Raw genomic sequence first — 18,765 nt, forward strand, 5'->3', positions numbered from 1 at the left:
AAGCATTTCAGGAATTATTTAAATTTTTATCTGATCTATCAATAGGAATAAGAGAATTGGATTCCTTATGAATTGATAACCAGTCAAATTGCTAGGTGTTTTTGGATTTTTGGCTTGGCATATTGCGAATAACAATAATTTTTTGACAATAAAATAGGTTAATCTATTATATTAAACCTTTTTATAAACCTATTTTCCTTGGTATGTGAATTTCACTCTACGTGTTTACATAAAATAGTAGTTTTTCATTTAGTACCGTTAAGTTATTTGTTGTACGGGTATTAGGAGCGGTGAAAAATGTCCATATTTCAAAAAATATCGATATATAAGCTGTGATATTATAAAAATATGTATACTACCTGTAACAGTAGCAATATTTCTCTACTCCAACCCTGGTTTTTGACGCAAAACTATTTTGGAATGGTGAAGGATACTCATAAAAAATTTACACTCTGCTTATTAAAAAATCTTAGGTATTAAAATCAAATTTTTGCCGCTATAATCTACTTTTCACATTTCAAAACATTTTTGATGACCTGGGGAACAAAACCGAGAGCAAGTTCAATACTGTATCTTAAATATATCGCTTTATTTTTTAAATATAGGAAAATATCTGCCAAAATATATACATCGTTATTGACTTCAATTATTCAGATAACATAGATGTAGCTTGGTTTGCCTGGCAGACTGTTTGGAAATGCTAAAGATTGCGAAAATGGATCGCTGCTAAATTAACATCGTTTTTTTTTGACACCATATTGCTATGTTGTTAAAGAAATTGAGAAATTGTGGTAGAACATGTTGGGATATATTTTGATTATTATATATTGTGCCAAATTCTAACAAGTAATGTCTTTTTAAAAGAAAAATAATGTTATGGTACCAAATTTTCTGATATTTAGACTGTCTTGCAAGTATCGTTAATTATAGTAAGTACTTTCCTTAAAAAGTTAGTATTCTTTGAAGAAGTTAAAATTGGAACATCGACATCGAGGTACCCAAACCAAGTATATTGACCCATCAATTTTAAGTACGTTATAACGAACAGATAATAGAACGAAAATAATATGCATGCTATAGTTACTGGTCCGAAATAACTCAGTCCCTAGAGAAAGAGAAATAGAATAATTAGTGGCCGGCTAAATTTCGGTCGTGCTTCGTTCGGTATGCATATCAGCTTTTATTTCGTACGTGAATCACTATAATTTTTCCATTTCTGCTTTTCGGTGGCTAACTGTGGTTTCCTTCTTTCGATCGGACGTTTCGGTGGTTCCTACTTAACCCTAATATTATGTTTAATTTTGCCGACCAATTCTAATGTTACATGTTAGCTTAATCAATGAGTTAACTAAAACGAATTCTTAGAAATGACTTGCTTGGTTTTTAGAAAAATATATATGGAATTAGGATCTGTTAATAGTAAATTCTTTTATATAGTCAATTCAAAATAGCAGTGGCATGAGTGTCAATATGTGTCTGTCTCAAGTTGTAAACTCGTTATTATCAGATAATATTATCCTGGTCATTTTATTCTATTTAAAAAGAGATAGAATGCTGAAGAAGCATCGTTTCACTATTCTAATGTTCATCCAATTTTGTAAGTTCTTTATCCCATAAAGCAGATATTCCACGTGGGATGTTAGTATTATAAAACAAGTCTTTAATAAACTAGTATAGTATAAAACTAGTATAAATTTGTGGTATAAAAACTAGTATATATTTATTTAATGTACATTTTTAGTCTATTTTAGGTGAAACATTATTTGGTTCCAACTTATTGTTATTAAGAGTTGGTCCCTACCAACCTCAAGAAACACTATTGTTGCAACATATGCTAACGATACACCGGTTTTATCATCACATGAGGATCTAACATTAGCCACAATAAACCTCCAACTTCATCTTAACAAAGTCGAATTGTGGTTGAAAACGTGGCAAATGAGACAAAATCTACTCATGTGTCATTCACCCTTTGTAGAAGAACACGTCCCTCAGTAAAATTGAATAATCATGAACTTCCGCAAGCAGACAACGTTAAATATCTGGGAATGCATTTCGATCGACTTTATAAATATAGAGTATAAATATAGATAGTATAATATATAGAGTATTACATCAGAGTTTAATTGTAATAACAGTGTGTTGTTTCAGTAACATTTTCGGTAGCTTAATAAACAAAGAATTTATGCCATACCTTATCGTTTGTGTTAGATCTAAGTTGCATCTGTTTCAATTGCATCTGTTACTCTATGCAGCTGATCAATTGTTGAATGCTTGATAATTAACCTAAACCTAGTTTTTTCACTCTATAATTTGTTGAAAGTGATGGAATATATTTTAATTAATATATCTTGTATCATTTTTCGCAATAAGTGCTTTTTGTCTCAGCAATTGATATGTTGCCAGACTAAATTCAATCAATAAATTTAGTTTTGTATTCATCTAACATTTGGTACGAAATTATCCAGTGATAGCATTTTATTATTAATTTTATCAAAGTCATTGTTATTAATTGTGTATGTTCATGGTTCTTGTATATCCTGATATTCTAGATAGTAAAAAGGGGTGAAAGTTGTAGAGTTATAAGTACTGAATTGAGAAGCCCCGGCTTGACACATAGATGACGCTACTAGAAATAAATCCATATATTTTTTAGTTAGCTCTAACTCTCAAGAGATGCGTGTATGAATTAGACAGCTGTCCGATCATTAGTTTGTGAATTATAGCATTTTGAGTGAAACAATTTTTGTTATTGTGAAAAAAATTGAATTGGTATTCTAAGTTTAAACGTGGTGAAATTAGCACCGAAGACGGTGAACGCAGTGGACACCCAAAAGAGATTTTGACCGACGAAAACTTTTAAAAAATCTACAAAATGATTTTGAATGACCGTAAATTGAAATTGAATGAAATAGCAGACGCTTTAAAGATATCAACTGAATGTGTATATCATTCACTAATAATTTGGGTATAAAAAGCTCTGTGCAAAGTGAGTGCCCCGCGAGCTTACCTTTGACCAAAAACAACGACGAGTTGATGATTCGGAGGAGTGTTTGAAGAGGATCAAGCGTAATGAACTCGAGTTTTTGGGTCGGTGTGTGACAATGGATGAAACATGGCTCCATAGTTTCACTCCAAAGTCCATTCGACAGCCATTCAAGTGTACTGCACACGATGAACCCGCTCCAAAGCGTGGGAAAACGCAACAGTCGGCTGGTAAGATTATGGCGTCTGTATTTTGGGATGCGCATGGTATAATTTTCATTGACCACCTTGAGAAAGGAAGGACCATCAACAACGACTATTACATAACGTTATAGGGCCACACAAAATCGCCGAAAAAGGGCCGTATTTGAAGGAAAAGAAAGTGCTGCTTCACCAAAACGATGCACCGTGTCACGAATCACTGAAAACGATGGCAAAAATCCATGAATTGAAAGAAGTGATCGTCGAAACTGACGCCCATTTTGAAGCAAAGGACAAATTATACTACAAAAATGGTATCGAAAAGTTGGAGGATCACTATAATCAGTGTATCACCCTTGAATGGAATTATGTTGAATAAAAAAATCTAATTGCAAAAAAATGTGTTTTACTGTGCTAGGCCGAGGACTTTTCAATTGACCTGTTGTATAAGATTATAGTGAATAGAATAAAACGTATGAAGATAGAGAAAGGAAATATATGAAACCAAGTTGGATGAAATCGAACGAACTATTCCCGATACGATGCGTGGCAATTAAACCGTCAAAACGGCCACCGCACACACAGACACACACATCAACAAACCGCCATTGTACCTACCGAACAAATATACCATTAAGCACGTCAATCATTTTCGGCGGTGGTCCCCTTTCTCGTTGTGTCGGCAAGCGAGCCGCCGAAACCGCAACATCTTCGCGGTTTCCGCAGCATCGCCCGAAAAAACTCAATCGTCCATGGTATCGGCTTTCGGAGATGAAAGGATGGGGGTGAAATCGGATCGGAGCGTTTACAAAAACATCCCGCCCGAACAAGCCTTTTGTTCGGCCACGACAGGTTACTATTTCGTTTCAACAATTACAGACGGATAACTCGCCTCATTGGAAACTCGATCCATAAAAAATCCGATCTATTTTTCCTTTAGAAAGTCCGCGGAGAGAGACAGATTTAATATAGGCCCGAAATAAAAGTATAATTATCACGCCAAATGGTCGAAAGATGTTACAATGGTATTATAGATACTAGAATTGTTCATTGATAATTATGATGCGTGCATATTTAGTAGAGTGCTTTCTTTTTTCGGCATTTTTTATTTGATATTCAAAGAAATGAAAAATACAATAGTAGTTTTAATAATTTGTTATAGTTGTTTTGGCGTTTTTGTTTGGCGATAGCTTTTTTTATATATTCTCTTATCGTATTGAAATAAAACAGTTTCAGTTCATCAAAATGTCAAACAACTTATTCGCCAAATTATAGGGTTAATATTTCCAAATTTCTAAAGATCCATCTTCATGGAGCGTCATATTGAAAACAGGATAAATAAAAGCAGAGCAGATCAGACAGAAAATAATGCAACTGCACTAATACGACTTCACTTGACTTGATTTAAGTCAAAGATATTGGTTTGGCAATCAATCATAAAGCTAATTTGGACCTATGGCTTGCAAATATGGAGTTGCAATAAAACACCAATATAGCAACTAATAATTCAACACTGGCAAAAAAATTTTCAATGATTAATTACCGATGCTTATCGCTATGTAACCAACGAAGAACTACACGATTTTCATCGATCAAAAAAAACACCATCTAAAACAATGATTTAATGTACGAAAACCTACGACATTCACAACTGGTCACCAAAGTCAACTTTCTTTGACATCTTTTCTCTCAACGATTTTAGCAACGAGAGTTTATCTGGACCTCCTACTTAACTTGGACTGTGAATCACGATCCTCAGTATTAAGCCTACAGACCGGCCAGTCATCTCAGACTATAGCTCATCTCAGAAGATATATGACCTTATGTAGCTTATTTACTGGCGAATTTTCTAATTTACATGCAATTATACCATATTATTGTTACTATTTTCATTAAAACAAAGGTGCTAATCATATTTTGATATAAGATTAAAACTATAAGAACTATAAATTGGAGTAAAACGGAGCACAGACATTATATAACAAACTTATGTTACTTTACATCCATGTTATAGCAACTGTTTGGATGTGTACAAATAGTTTTATCATAATAATCATAATAAACTTAAATGTTTATCCTTCCATATTTTTTATTATACTTTATTTCTTTTTAGGATAACGGTTACAATTTATAGTTTTTGTAGTACTTGGACAACTTCATGAAGGACAATTACTGTAAAATTTCAATAATTTTTACACTAAATGAACAAAAAAATTATTGTATCTGGTTAGAAAAGTTCTTATATCATTCAGATAACATAACAGAGTTCCTTTATTCATTTTCAACAGAAAGTCTGACTAATATACTGAATAGCCCAGTGAAGCGTTTATGCTGAATATTTTGTCTTCATAATTTAATATGAGCCTCGACTAAATAGTGTATATTATTGTGAATACAACCATGATGAACTGATGACTTGATATATAATTCTCCAAATCATATTTGTTTGTGTTGTCTTGCAGCTAACGTATGTCTGGATTTAGCCAGAGTAATAGAGAGAAAACTCAATAGGGTTTTCTGGTTTTGCTTCGCCTAATATCCAGATGGAGTTATAATCGGCCATTCACGTAATTTGATCAATTTCAATCTCCATTATAGGCAACTGTAAAAAAACTTTTTGCCCTGAAGACATTTGATTAGCTTTTTGACAAACTTTGGCATGTGACAGCCCTAACGTCTTGTTTAATTGGCCAATAAAATTTAAATAAAAAACAATTTAATTTATGAAATAAATTTATTAAATAAAATACATATAATCTGTAATATATCAATAATATATCAATAAACGCAGAACTTTTGTTTCATATTTGTTTAGTTTATTAAATAGAATCTATTAAAGTTCTGTTTTTTTTTATTCTCTTATACTGAAAGTAAACTTTGAGTCTTTCTTTGCTGAGATAGATTAAGATGATTTAGATTAACTTATGATGAGTGCTTTAAACGATTTCTCAAACATGCTAGCCGGAGGATGTATATTCCTGAATCCATGAGCTTTAATAGATCTAAAGAAATTCCAGACTATCTTGGTTAAGTAGTCTTAAGCCAGTATATATATTTGAGTAACTACGTTTTTTTTTATTTAATGAAATAAACCTCGTCAAGATAGTTATTACATTTTTAATTGATGGCATTTTAACAAATTTGTTCTTACTTGGGCAATAAAATTAAAGCACTATTTAAGTCCTGAATCGCTTTGCAACAAAATTCCTGCAGTGTTGAACTTCACTTATCCTCTTTTAAAAGGTTTGCATTCGATACCTATTAATTTAGTGGAATTCCAAGTATCAAATACAATCCAAGAATACAAATATATCGCCGTTTGTATTCTTTCGGAAGGGGATTAATTTCTAAAATCATAATTAAATTTTTCATATTTTAAATGATTATTAATATGAATAAACTTACCCCAACTTACAACAACAAAACACGCTGTAATGATCATACATTTCTTGGGGACTTAATCCAGTCCATTTGGGATTTTTAACATTATCAATCATTTTTTAAAAATAGCTAAGCACTTCTTCGAAGGAAAATGATTTTACATTTCTTTAGTGTCTGTGCATCCGTTTACACAACGCTTCTTCGATCGAGAATTCACTTTACTACCAACTTATATATACTAATGAACTAATAACTTAATCTCTAAAGATTATAACAATCTAAACACACCTTTTCCAATGCCAGTAACACTGAAAATGGCGTCGGAAACAAATAAACAATAAAAGTACCATAGAATCGAAGTGAACCAATCGGATACCGTCGCGGCTCTTAGCATGGTGATTAAAACAAGTAATAAGTTAAAGGTAGCGACATCTAGATGATGGACGTCGCGATACATTTACCCAAAATTTCCAATAAAGTTAAATTCACATCAGTTCACACATTTTCTTGATCTAGCTTGTCGTTTATTGCCTTCTGACTGATATATTATTTAGATGTAAATGTGATATTTTGTTGCCGGTTGACATGTTTTAACATGCTAATTGAAATTTATCTGGTCATGTCAATGTTTTACAAATTTTCATGATGCCGCATCAAGTTGGACGTGTGAGCATCAAATTCCTCATATCATAACCTATTTTATTCATTTTAACATATTTGTATTGGTCATAGTGAAATAATGAAGGCACTAAAATAACTCATTCAACATAAAGAAGAAGACAAGAGAAGGGACATTTGATATAAAGTTTTAAATTAAAATTTAATAGAATAAGAAGTCTTGAGGCGATTTAGGCAAGACATTTATTTGTCTGTTGTTACCCAACAAGAATGTTAAAACTCTTATATCTTAGTGCAATTTTAGTTAAATTAGTCGAATTCTGATTTATTGGGCTCGTGGGGAAATTTGTGTTCATATTTTAAAATGCACGTTAAACGTTAGAGATTATTATTCATCATAATTTCATCATTCATTCAGGATATATATATATATATATATATATATATATATATATATATATATATATATATATATATATATATATATACTCAATGAAAACATGATTAAAATCGATCCAGTATTTTAGGTTCATTCATTACTGCCCTTGGCACGCATTAAATTTGGAGTAAAACAATTCCTCTTCCCCTATGCTTACTATGAAGATTTCCTGCTATCTTTGGAATATCTAAATTCATACAATTTTTATTACATTACACATTTTTAAACGTAAATTTTAAATTTGTAATATCTCCGAAAATATTTGTTTAATTTACATGCTGTAAGGAACCATATTGATCTATATTAATTGCACACTGTATTTAAGGTACTTAATTCGATAAGGATTAATGCCGTATTGCTTAAAATAGCTTCGTAAATAAGCCATTTTCTCACGTAAAAAGTAAACAATAAAAATGGTTAATGTGGGTTATCCCTAAAAGATAAACATATACCATCGCGGACTTTTTTGTAGACCTTTTTATGGTGTACAATACTGTAGTACATTAATTTGATCTAACTCGTAGGGTTAGGCAGCGTTTTTGCTATTTGCTAAATAAGCCTAAAAAAATAGGTTAATTTACGACATCACGTTAGAAACCTCTAAAATTAGCAATGTTGCCTTAGTATATTATGCATGTATTATACATATAAACCTTCCTCTTGAATCACTCTATCTATTGAAAAAAACCGCATCAAAATCCGTTGTGTAGTTTTAAAGATTTAAGCGCACATAGGGATATAGGGACAGAAAAGGTGACTTTGTTTTATACTATGTAGTGATATATATATATATATATATATATATATATATATATATATATACATATATATAATATATTTGATATAAAGTTTTAAATTAAAACTTAATAGAATAAGAAGTCTTGAGGCGATTTAGACAAGACATTTATTTGTGTGTTGTTACCCAACAAGAATGTTAAACTCTTATATGCGCAATGTTAGTTAAATTAGTAGAATTTTGATTAATTACACTCGAGGGGAAATTAGTGTTCATATTTTAAAATGCATATTAAACGTTGGATGAATAATAAACGTTTCTCATGGTGCACACGAACGATATCACGTTCATCGACGATATTACTGTACAATAGAACGACGAGTGGCAAAAAAATTGGGTTCGCTATTATTCCGAACATTTTTCTATTACGTTATACATCCGATCCGAATATGTTTGCCTTTGTGTTCAAATGAGGTTCGTTCGAATCAGTTCGTACACATCGATCTGAAACACGCGCAACTTGCTAGATGGCGTTTCCTAATTGAAAACTAATACTATGGGAATTCGAAAGCAGCTCGTTTCGGAATTATACCGTTTTGCGCGGCGGAAGAGAAATATGATAAATAGCCTTTTGTTTTGATAGCGGAACGATAGTGATCGGAAACTGGAGCTTTTTTCTGTCTCCAAATACATCCACGTCGTACTAAAGCGAAAAAAAGGAAACTAACAACAAAATTATATTCAAAATTCATTTAATTCTAATTTATACCTCTTTAACTTTATGTATTTCTTCTGATCTATTAAGTGCATCTTAATATCTCGCTTAAGATGTGTGTTTTAGAGATGCGTCATCTAAAAGCGTTATATCCAACGCTTTTTTTAGTGTGAGCGTTCTCTATTATATAAAAAAACATATAACACGAAAAATTTTAAATTCATCATAAAGTCAACCACTTTATTTATTTCATCAAATTATAACTGATTGAAGAGAAGCAGAAATTTTTTATCAATTCTAGTATTCATCTTGATGGTAGATTGAACTGAAATCATAACAAAATAATTCGATTAATTACCAATCCTTATCGCTAAATAACAAATTGAATCAAACGGATTTACGAAGCAATTCAAGATTTTCTCTTAAAGCGTGAAATAATAGGAAAATGCCTTTACATTTTTGTTTTTAACCGACTTCGAAAAAGGAGGAGGTTCTATGTTAGGCTATATATATATATATATATATTAAAGTACGCTTGCCAATTTGTCCGTCACTTATGGACCAATTTTCAACATTCTTTTTTTATTCGAAAGAGTGCACTTTCGAGGTAGTACCATTGGAACCAAGTCAGGATCCTATGGGGAAGGGGGAAATCGAGGGAAACGCTCAAATTTTAAAGGCTCGTAGAAAGTTTTCACATTTTTTTTATCTAAAATAACCAGATAGTTGTGTATAATGTTATTGCTGAGCTGATCTGACGCAAAATCGGATGTCGTTCAGTGCTAAAGCCATTCAGTTTGCTTTTAAAACACTAACTATAGTATATAAAACGTCGTAGAAGTATTAAAGAATTACTTTTATGGTGTAATTTTTAAAACGTTTCTGGTTAATTTCCCAATCGGAAGTGACCGGTTCGATTTCCGGCGCGGTGTATAATTTTTGTTGTTCTAGTTAAAACATTTTTAAATGACCTAGCTAGGGTAGCGGACCCCAGGGCCTGAAGTGCTCCTTATTTTCAATCACTGCTTCTTTAGTCCTATTTTTCCTTATACGGTCTGCGTCCTGACTTGGCCCGCTCATTGTAATATTAAATAAAATAACTGCGTAATTTATATAGTAAGTATCTAGCACTAAAAAGAGAAAAATAAAATATTTTCAACAAAAAAAAAATTAACCGACTCAAAAAATACATAAGGAACTATTTAAATAACTTTAAACACAAAATAAAACATTTTAAAATAAAATATGTACCTAATATTTGTTGTAATAACTAGATAAAAATAAACCAAAGCCTTATTTAACCTATGTACTACAGGTATTTTATATAGTACAATACACACAATTTTTGCTTAATTTAGCTTAATACCTATCTAATCCTATATATCTATTTGTAATATTGTTTTGTCTACTATCAAGTGATCACTTTGAAGTCGGTGAAATTCATCGTTAGCTGCTAAAAATTTACGGTGTGCATGGTCTAATACTAAAAACATGTGAGATTTGGTTTCGAAAATTCAAAAGTGGTGATTTCGATGTGCAGGACAAAGAACGTTTTGGTGGACCGAATACGTTTGTAGATGCGAAACTGAAAAGTTATTGGATGAAGACTCAACTTAAGTTTAAAACCAATTGGCAGAAGCATTAAATGTGACCCAGGAAATGAATAGTAACTGATTATAAGCAATGGAGAAAATCTAAAAGATGGACAGACAAATAGAAAATTGAAAAATGTTTGCGAGCTTCTGCTCCTGCGAATTTATGCATCGAATAATGTCGGGTGTCGAAAAGTTGAAGTTCAAAAAATCATGGTTATCACAACTTGGCGAAGCCGGCCGATCGACTCCGAAGCCAAATCGTTTTGGTCGCAAGTAAATACTCCATGTTTGGTGAGACAAGATTGGTGTGTTGTATTACGACCTGTGGAGACCAGGTGGAATTAGATGTATCAACTTTTCGCATCCACGAGACACGCGCCTGTAGTGCAGCAGTTCGCCAGTTTCGAAGAAGTTGGAAATTTGATTAAAGGACAAACATTCCTTTTAACATGGCATCCATAAATGAAAGATGGGCAAGGTGTATAGAAGTTAATGACGAATGCACAATAAATACAATTTTCCGTTTTTATTTGAAAAATAATGTAGTTTTTTCGAAAAAAAGAAACTATAATGACTTGCCGCTACACCTGGTAATAGTACTAACACCACTACTGTGTTACTACTACGTTGTCTTTAAACTCAACAAAAAAAGAAACCTTTCCATAAATGTATCGTGAAAATACATAATTTTAAATAAACTGATCAACAAATGATACGAGAATAGCTAGCGGAAATGCGAGTTGTCAATTAATTAAATCATAAAGAAGCATTATAACTCGACCAATTATCACTGCTCCTTATTGTGTTTTAATGGCGATGGTCCGCGACGCTTAAAACCGAATCCTTATCATGGCGATCGACGTTTTACGATCCGTATAATTTGCCTTTACGGTTTGTGTTGATCCTGACGTTACAGTCCCGAGGACCTGTTCGTAAATCTAATGGTTTTATAGGTTTGTCATCGAGAACCAATGATCCTGTTTTACGGGGTCATCGCGACTAATCAGGCCGCTTTTCTGGTGTTTTCAGGACCAGATGCTAATCGGGGGACTAAATTAACTTTTATTGAGCTGTTTTTAAACGACTTGTGACACTATGTCCAGTGAATTTTATTAGTTCTCGACAAACTTCAACAATTCTGCTCGTACGTCCGGATTTAAACGATTTACGAATCAATTATCGGCTGTACATTAAACCAGGTCATCAATACAGTACTAAAATAATATCGGATTCAATTAATTAATATAATAGATTGTAAAGATTTAATATAGTTTATAATTTTTATAATAACTTATATATAGTTAACTAAGATTATATCTAAGAGGGCCAATCGGCCCTATTTTCGTCTCTGGTGTAATAATATTTATGTATTAACGTTGTTGTTTTTCTACTAAATACACCACACTATATTAGACCACAGTAAAAGACCTCGCCATCCACGCCTGTATTATAAGTTTCTATTGGCTAGGACTGTACATGCGGACTTGTTCTAATCTAACCTAACAGTTTTCAACTCGCGTCCTTTTCTACCACGCATTTCGTACCACAGTCTTAGTTGTTGTTAGATGTCATTTTTAAGTTAATTTTTTATTTACATTTTATTGAGGTAATATAATTATTTCATAGACAAAATTAGCAGCAGATAATGCTAAAACAAGCGTATAAGGTATGAGTTTAATTATTAATAAAATATTATCATTTTATAACACTAATTTTGTAGATTGTTATGGAACAAAGGATATGTTAAATAATATGGAAACAGAACTTATTTGAAGATTATTGTAAAGGTATTATCTGAAATCTAAGAAAAATATTAATTTTGAAAAATTGAAATCTGGTATAACAACAGATAGATTTTGTTAGACGTAAGACAAATAAATACCCCACAAATGCAAAGGATAAATAAACAAGAAGGTAATATACGTATATATAAGGAGTATACGTGAAATGCACACGTAAGTTACATCTTAACGTTCCTTTTTAACTAAAAAGAAGGCCTTTTAGATTAACATTTGAGCGTGTTAACAGGATTACAAAAATATAGAATCAAAGGTAGGTTTAATTTCAGTTGTTACAAATAGTATAAATTAATTATATTATTTAAATTTTGCAGTGAAAGTAAATTAACATGTGAATTTTGTAATAAGGCATACTTAGTAGCAAGACAAAGAAACATATTTCGCCAGGAGCTTGCTGCACAACCAAAGCCGATAACAAGAAGGATCATCTGTCTTCTCTGTGTCCTTAACTTAATGTAGTACCTCAACTTAGTATTCATACATACTGAATCTCGGCAGCATTTTTGAACAGAAAGTACAGTAGGTGTATAGAAATGTTAAACTCATCGCATTTAGCAGTGGTTTTCATTGATAGTTCACATTGAATACCTACTATATACAATTTATTGTGTAGAAAGTGTATCGATAAAAGTACTCTTTTTTCTATTTTTCACAATAATTGTAGTAAATAGTTCTAATTAATACATGTGTATAATTAAATTATGTTGTAGTTATTATCTCTTTTTAATGTTGTTTTGTTTAAAACACGGTGTATATTAACTTAAAATAAGATACCTTATTTAAATGAGTATCTAATAATAGAAAATAAAATTATCGCTTATTTACCATTTTCACCCCTTGAAACAGTCGAATAACTTTTTTCTGTCCCTTATATGGGCTACGGGAAAAAATCAATACAATACCTTTTAAATATTAATGAGAACTAATTAATTAATAAGCTCACAAGCAGTGGAATTGGAGAATTGATATAATGGCGGATAATACGTAAAAAAAAAGAGAACAATTACTAAATATCCCCCATCGTAATTTCGACGGGCGATTTGCATACAAAAGAACTTAGAACAAAATGGCCGCCTCAGTGTTCACTTTCTATAAACATACGGTTTGAAAGAAAGCCTAATTATTCCGCCATTATTATTCATAGAGATTTTGTGATAGTTCGGTTTGAGGCTAACGTTTTTACGGTAAGACAATAAAAAAAATGAACGGTAGCCGATTTCGTTTCTTTGATGGTGCAAGTTTGTAGATATAGTATTTGCACGTTTTCTGTTATTGTATTATAAAAGTGGATAATTCATAACTATATTGTTAAATAACTAAAATAATATTGTAATAATTTTTTGTAAATGTTTTAGGTCAATGGTCTCATTTTTTATTGAGTATTTTTTCGTCTGTTCAAAAGACAGGATTTTTGAATTTGATACTCTTTTGAAAGAGCCTGTTGAAAAATCTGTTTTAAATTAAACTGAGAATGTATGCACAGGGGGATTTTTAAAAAGAAAAAAGGGTTGGTATAGTCTATTCAAAGTAACTTTGTATATACGTCATCTAAATTTGTAACGTCAAAACGTCGCAATGTCAGCTTCAGTTCAGTTTGGCCTTGACATACCACAAAATTCTATTCTAAATAAAATAATTGAAACAAAAATGTTATCAAATATATATTTATTTTAACATTATAATATACCTAAAAACTACAGTTACTTATACAGCCACAGTAGTTTATAGGTTAGAGTTATAGCCTCTTATCACTATTGCTTTCAACAATTTTGCAGAAGTCTGACAACTGGATGACTTTGATAGGCTCATTCGTTTACATTTTCGAACTAATCATATAGCATTGTGCCTTTTTTTAACTAGAATAAAATGAGAAGGAAAATATTATCTGATTTTGTAACGAATTTAAAAATGGCGGCATGCTATATATAGACTAAGACATACTAAAAACAATTTGATCAAATATAATGTTATATGTTTTACGTTAGACAAAATCAATTTTTTTATGTTGTCCTTTTTTTATAAAATCATTTCTCAAAGATGTAGTCTCAGAAACAATTATGATGGAAGGGGTTTTATCGGACCAGACATTAGACAATTTGAACGAACTTGGTGATACATTTTTACATTTACTTAATGTTATATCTTAATATTTGTGTTTTATGAGTATCTATCTCTATATAATTTTATACTTCCTTGTAATTTATTATTTTGTGTCTTCTCTTAACATTATAGGTTATGTTTACACAAGGATACAATCTTCAGTATTATTATATGAGTATGGTGGGCCTTGAATAATAAAGATGGAGGAAAATTAACGGTATATAGACAGACTTATATACTGAAACTTTATAGATATCACACTTATTATTAATTTAAGTTATTCTAACAGTGAATAGGATGATGATGACTGAAGATGATGAAGATATTCCAATTCCAAACAATTCTTTGTTTGGAAATCTGAATAAAATGAAAATGTATAAGGTATACACTGCATAAACATATGTTACAAGCAGCAAATACGTTTGCTTGTGTTATGATATTGAAATTTGAATCTTCCTAATGGATTCTGATAATTTGAAGTATAAACTTGAACTTATAATTAGAATTTGTTTTTACTCGAATTAACTGTTGCTTCATTGTCAAAAATTATTCATGGGCTAGAAATTCACGAAAATTTAATGCAGAAAACGTTGAGAATCAAAGAACTCTTATGTCATTATTATGAAGTGTAACTATACGATTAAAGAAAAATGAGACACGAAACAGCTATATAAACTTTATGGGACTCATTTATGTTATAACTATTATATATCAAAATATCGGAATGAATTGGGTTATTAAAAAAATAATTATTTTAGGCTGCAGAGAATAGAATAGAATAATTAAAGTTATTGCTATATCTATAAGTTTCAATGATCGAGGAATCTTTATAAATTAAAAGTTGCACTTTATGCGAGATAGGGGAATGCAAAATTTACGAACTCGCTGAACAAGGAGTTTCTGCAGACATATGGGGCTAATGCTTGGATTTTGATTTAAATTATGTCAAAATTATCGAGTTTATACTGTTATTTATTGTAATACGTAATTGTTTTACGTTTGTATGTACTCTGGTAAAGGTAACATAATTAAACCGTTAATAAAGAACCTACGCAGACAAGAAATCAATTTTTATAGATTCTTTCAAAAGTATATGTTTTTCAATATAGATTTTCGCTTTAATAGTTTTGTTTTTTTTTTTGATTCCTTCCCATTTTCTACATCCCTTGGATATATATTCCTGTAATCTTTTGTTCTGTTCTATGATAGATGATAATCATTCATTATCATCGTATTATTATCTAATTATTTATTATTTATTTCATTTAGGTCCGGATTTCTTGTATTTTGATGCCAACATTGTTTCCCGGGTTCTCTGTTAGAGGTATCATATTTAAACCATTAATAAAAGAGCCTATGTAGATAGGAAATCAATCCTTATAGATGCTTTCAAAAGTTTCAGTTTTTCAATATAGAACATGATGTGATTACTAATGTTTGATATACTATATCAAATGATGAACGTGATTTTTGACTGCAGTAATAATCACCAGTTATATATGCTGTAGCAGACATACTTTTTTCCTGGTTGTATGAATTTCTCGCTAGGTTTTTAGTTTAAGTTGAGCTTCTGTAATGATTACAGTGTATTAAATTCGATTTTTTAAAAATTTTCTTGGGTCTTCTTTATTATTGATTGAAAATCAAGAATATTCATCGGTTGAAACCAAATTGGATAACTAGATGCAACACATATGGATATAATGGGGCAGTATCATTATAATCTCCAAAAAGAATGCAGTTTTCTTTAAATTAAATATGAAAAGTGTAATACAGTTTAAATGAAAATAAAGGTCCAATAATAATGTATAGATATATCAGTATGAATTGGTCTAACTTAATCTCTGGTTTATAGTAACTCTTCTGTATATTACCCAAGAGTTGTATTGGTTCCATGTTGCTGTGATTTAGCAACCCTTAGCCATTAGCATTGGTATATAATGGAATAAATTTGTTTTTGAACTTAGCATAACCCCAAATTTACACCCCATTTATCCAAATACCCTTTGTTATTAACAGATAAATCAATCTCTTTGATCTTACATCAAGTTTAAGTTTTGTTAATTCTAAGTCTGATGTGTTCAGCTTTGTGGCTAAAATGATGTTTCCAACCTGACCTACCATCAAGATGGATTCCAAAGTATTTCAGATTGAAATTGGGCCTCCCTCAAGTAATATAATTATGTTGCTGTCTTTTCGCTACAATTCAAAACTGACATGGACTTATTTCATACTATTAACCTGAATTTTCTAGTCTCTAGTTCATTTGACGATCTTCTCGACTAAATTTTACAGTTTTTCTGTAGCTCTAGGTAGAGATATATCTTTATAATAACTCTGCGGATATGCTATAGGTGTAATATGATTGTTGTGAATGCTCCTTTATTCGACAGTACTAAATGAAATAATGAGGATAATTAATTCATACTCTCATTTTCTTATTTCAAATAAATCGATACTGCCAATTTCAAACGTAGTTTCAACTAAACTACGTGGTGTTACACTTCAGGCAGGTTAACCATGAATAAAAATAAATGATGGAAATGTATAATATTATTAAAGATTATTAAACGCTATTAAATCATAGGTAAAAAACACTTTTTAATTAGGTTACAGTATTAGTTGTTCCAAGATTTATTTATATTAAAAATGACGACTTTTATCCATTTTACTAACCAAATAACAAGGATGAATAAAGTAAAGGGAAGCAACTCTATTATATTCGTATAAGTTCGTATAAAACAAGAACGCATTTTATTGTAAGTTTGACTGTAACTTGTACACGTCGCACCGTCTAAAAATGTAAATGTTTCCAGTTGGGTGTATGGTAAAAGGAACCAACTAACGCCTCTTTGCCGCATCTTCGAGCCTCGTTATCGGGCAATTAGTTTAAATTAGCCCCTGTCTCTACTTTCAATGGTTTTATAGTTCTGTTTTCTCGAGTCCGATATCTTGGGCATTTTAATGACTCTGCCGACGAACGGATGCTTCAAATAGACGGTCCACTGAAATAAAAATAGTTCGAGGCCCATAAGAAACTGTTTGAATCGCTCGATAGGGATCGACATTGAAGATACATTGAATTATCGTTATCAGGCACTTATCGCGTTTAAAAATCCTTTTATAGTAGATCAAAAAACTTGTCGGAATTAACTTGTAGCACTGTTTTTGCATAAGAAATACATTATTTTAACATATCATTTTTAAATATAAAATTTAAAACATATTAAAAATCATTGCTCATGGTTTTATCCATCTTTCGAGCTAGAACTTTATGCGTCTAAAAAACAGTGATCTTGTTGATATACAGAATATATAAAGTTCTTGTTGAAGAGTGCTTTCTAAATATCATGGTGTGGATCAGTCTTGTAGTTTCCATTTTATATTCTTGGATTTTTCAATGTTTTCCTTCCTATCCGATCTGTTATCCTTTGTTTTGCTGTTGTCATAATTTAAGAGTCTTTTTTAAGAGATTGCTTTTTTTAGTTAATCTTCATATTTTTTATTGATATTCTTTAAATTGTTGATATTCTTTTCTATTTGATGCTTTTTATCTTCCTTTTTTTCTGTTGAATTATGTGATTTTATTTGCTTTTGACTCTTATGATTTTATTTTCTATTGCTTTATCCTTATTTTCTATTTCATTGTGCCCTAAATTATTCTTGTCATCTCTTTCTTATGTTCTGTTATTTCCTAATCGATTCATATCTTTTTTGCCAGGATTTATTGTATTGTTGCATTTATTATTTCCATAAGCAGACTGATAAAATTTTAATAAAATGACACTAGACTCTTTAGGTAATTTTCAGGTTAAAAGTCAAATAATAATCATACTTTGCTCATAATTTGTATGTTTGATTTGTTACTAAGTCGTAATTTATATTGGTTTGTTTTTTTTTATATTTTAAAGTCTCTATTTTACCAACGAGTGTTTATTTGGATTGGATCTACAGTTTAACGTGGGTTGCGAAACATATTCCTCGACACAACACCTACCGACTGGCTGTTGAAAAACTTAGAAATCATCCCACAAGACATCCGGTCTTACCCAGCTTGGTTATTGATCATTTTCCTTGTCGGATTTTGCACTTTTGCCTAGGACAATCACAAATATTAAACAATCACATAAATATATGACCATGCCCCAGCAGGATTCGAACCCTCGACTATCGCAACAGTATGAGGACCGTCCTGT

Source organism: Rhynchophorus ferrugineus, unplaced genomic scaffold (assembly GCF_030347505.1).
Source record: "Rhynchophorus ferrugineus isolate W39M unplaced genomic scaffold, kcgeb_rfMv2 rfM2, whole genome shotgun sequence".
In the NCBI taxonomy this organism is placed as follows: Eukaryota; Metazoa; Arthropoda; class Insecta; order Coleoptera; family Curculionidae; genus Rhynchophorus; species Rhynchophorus ferrugineus.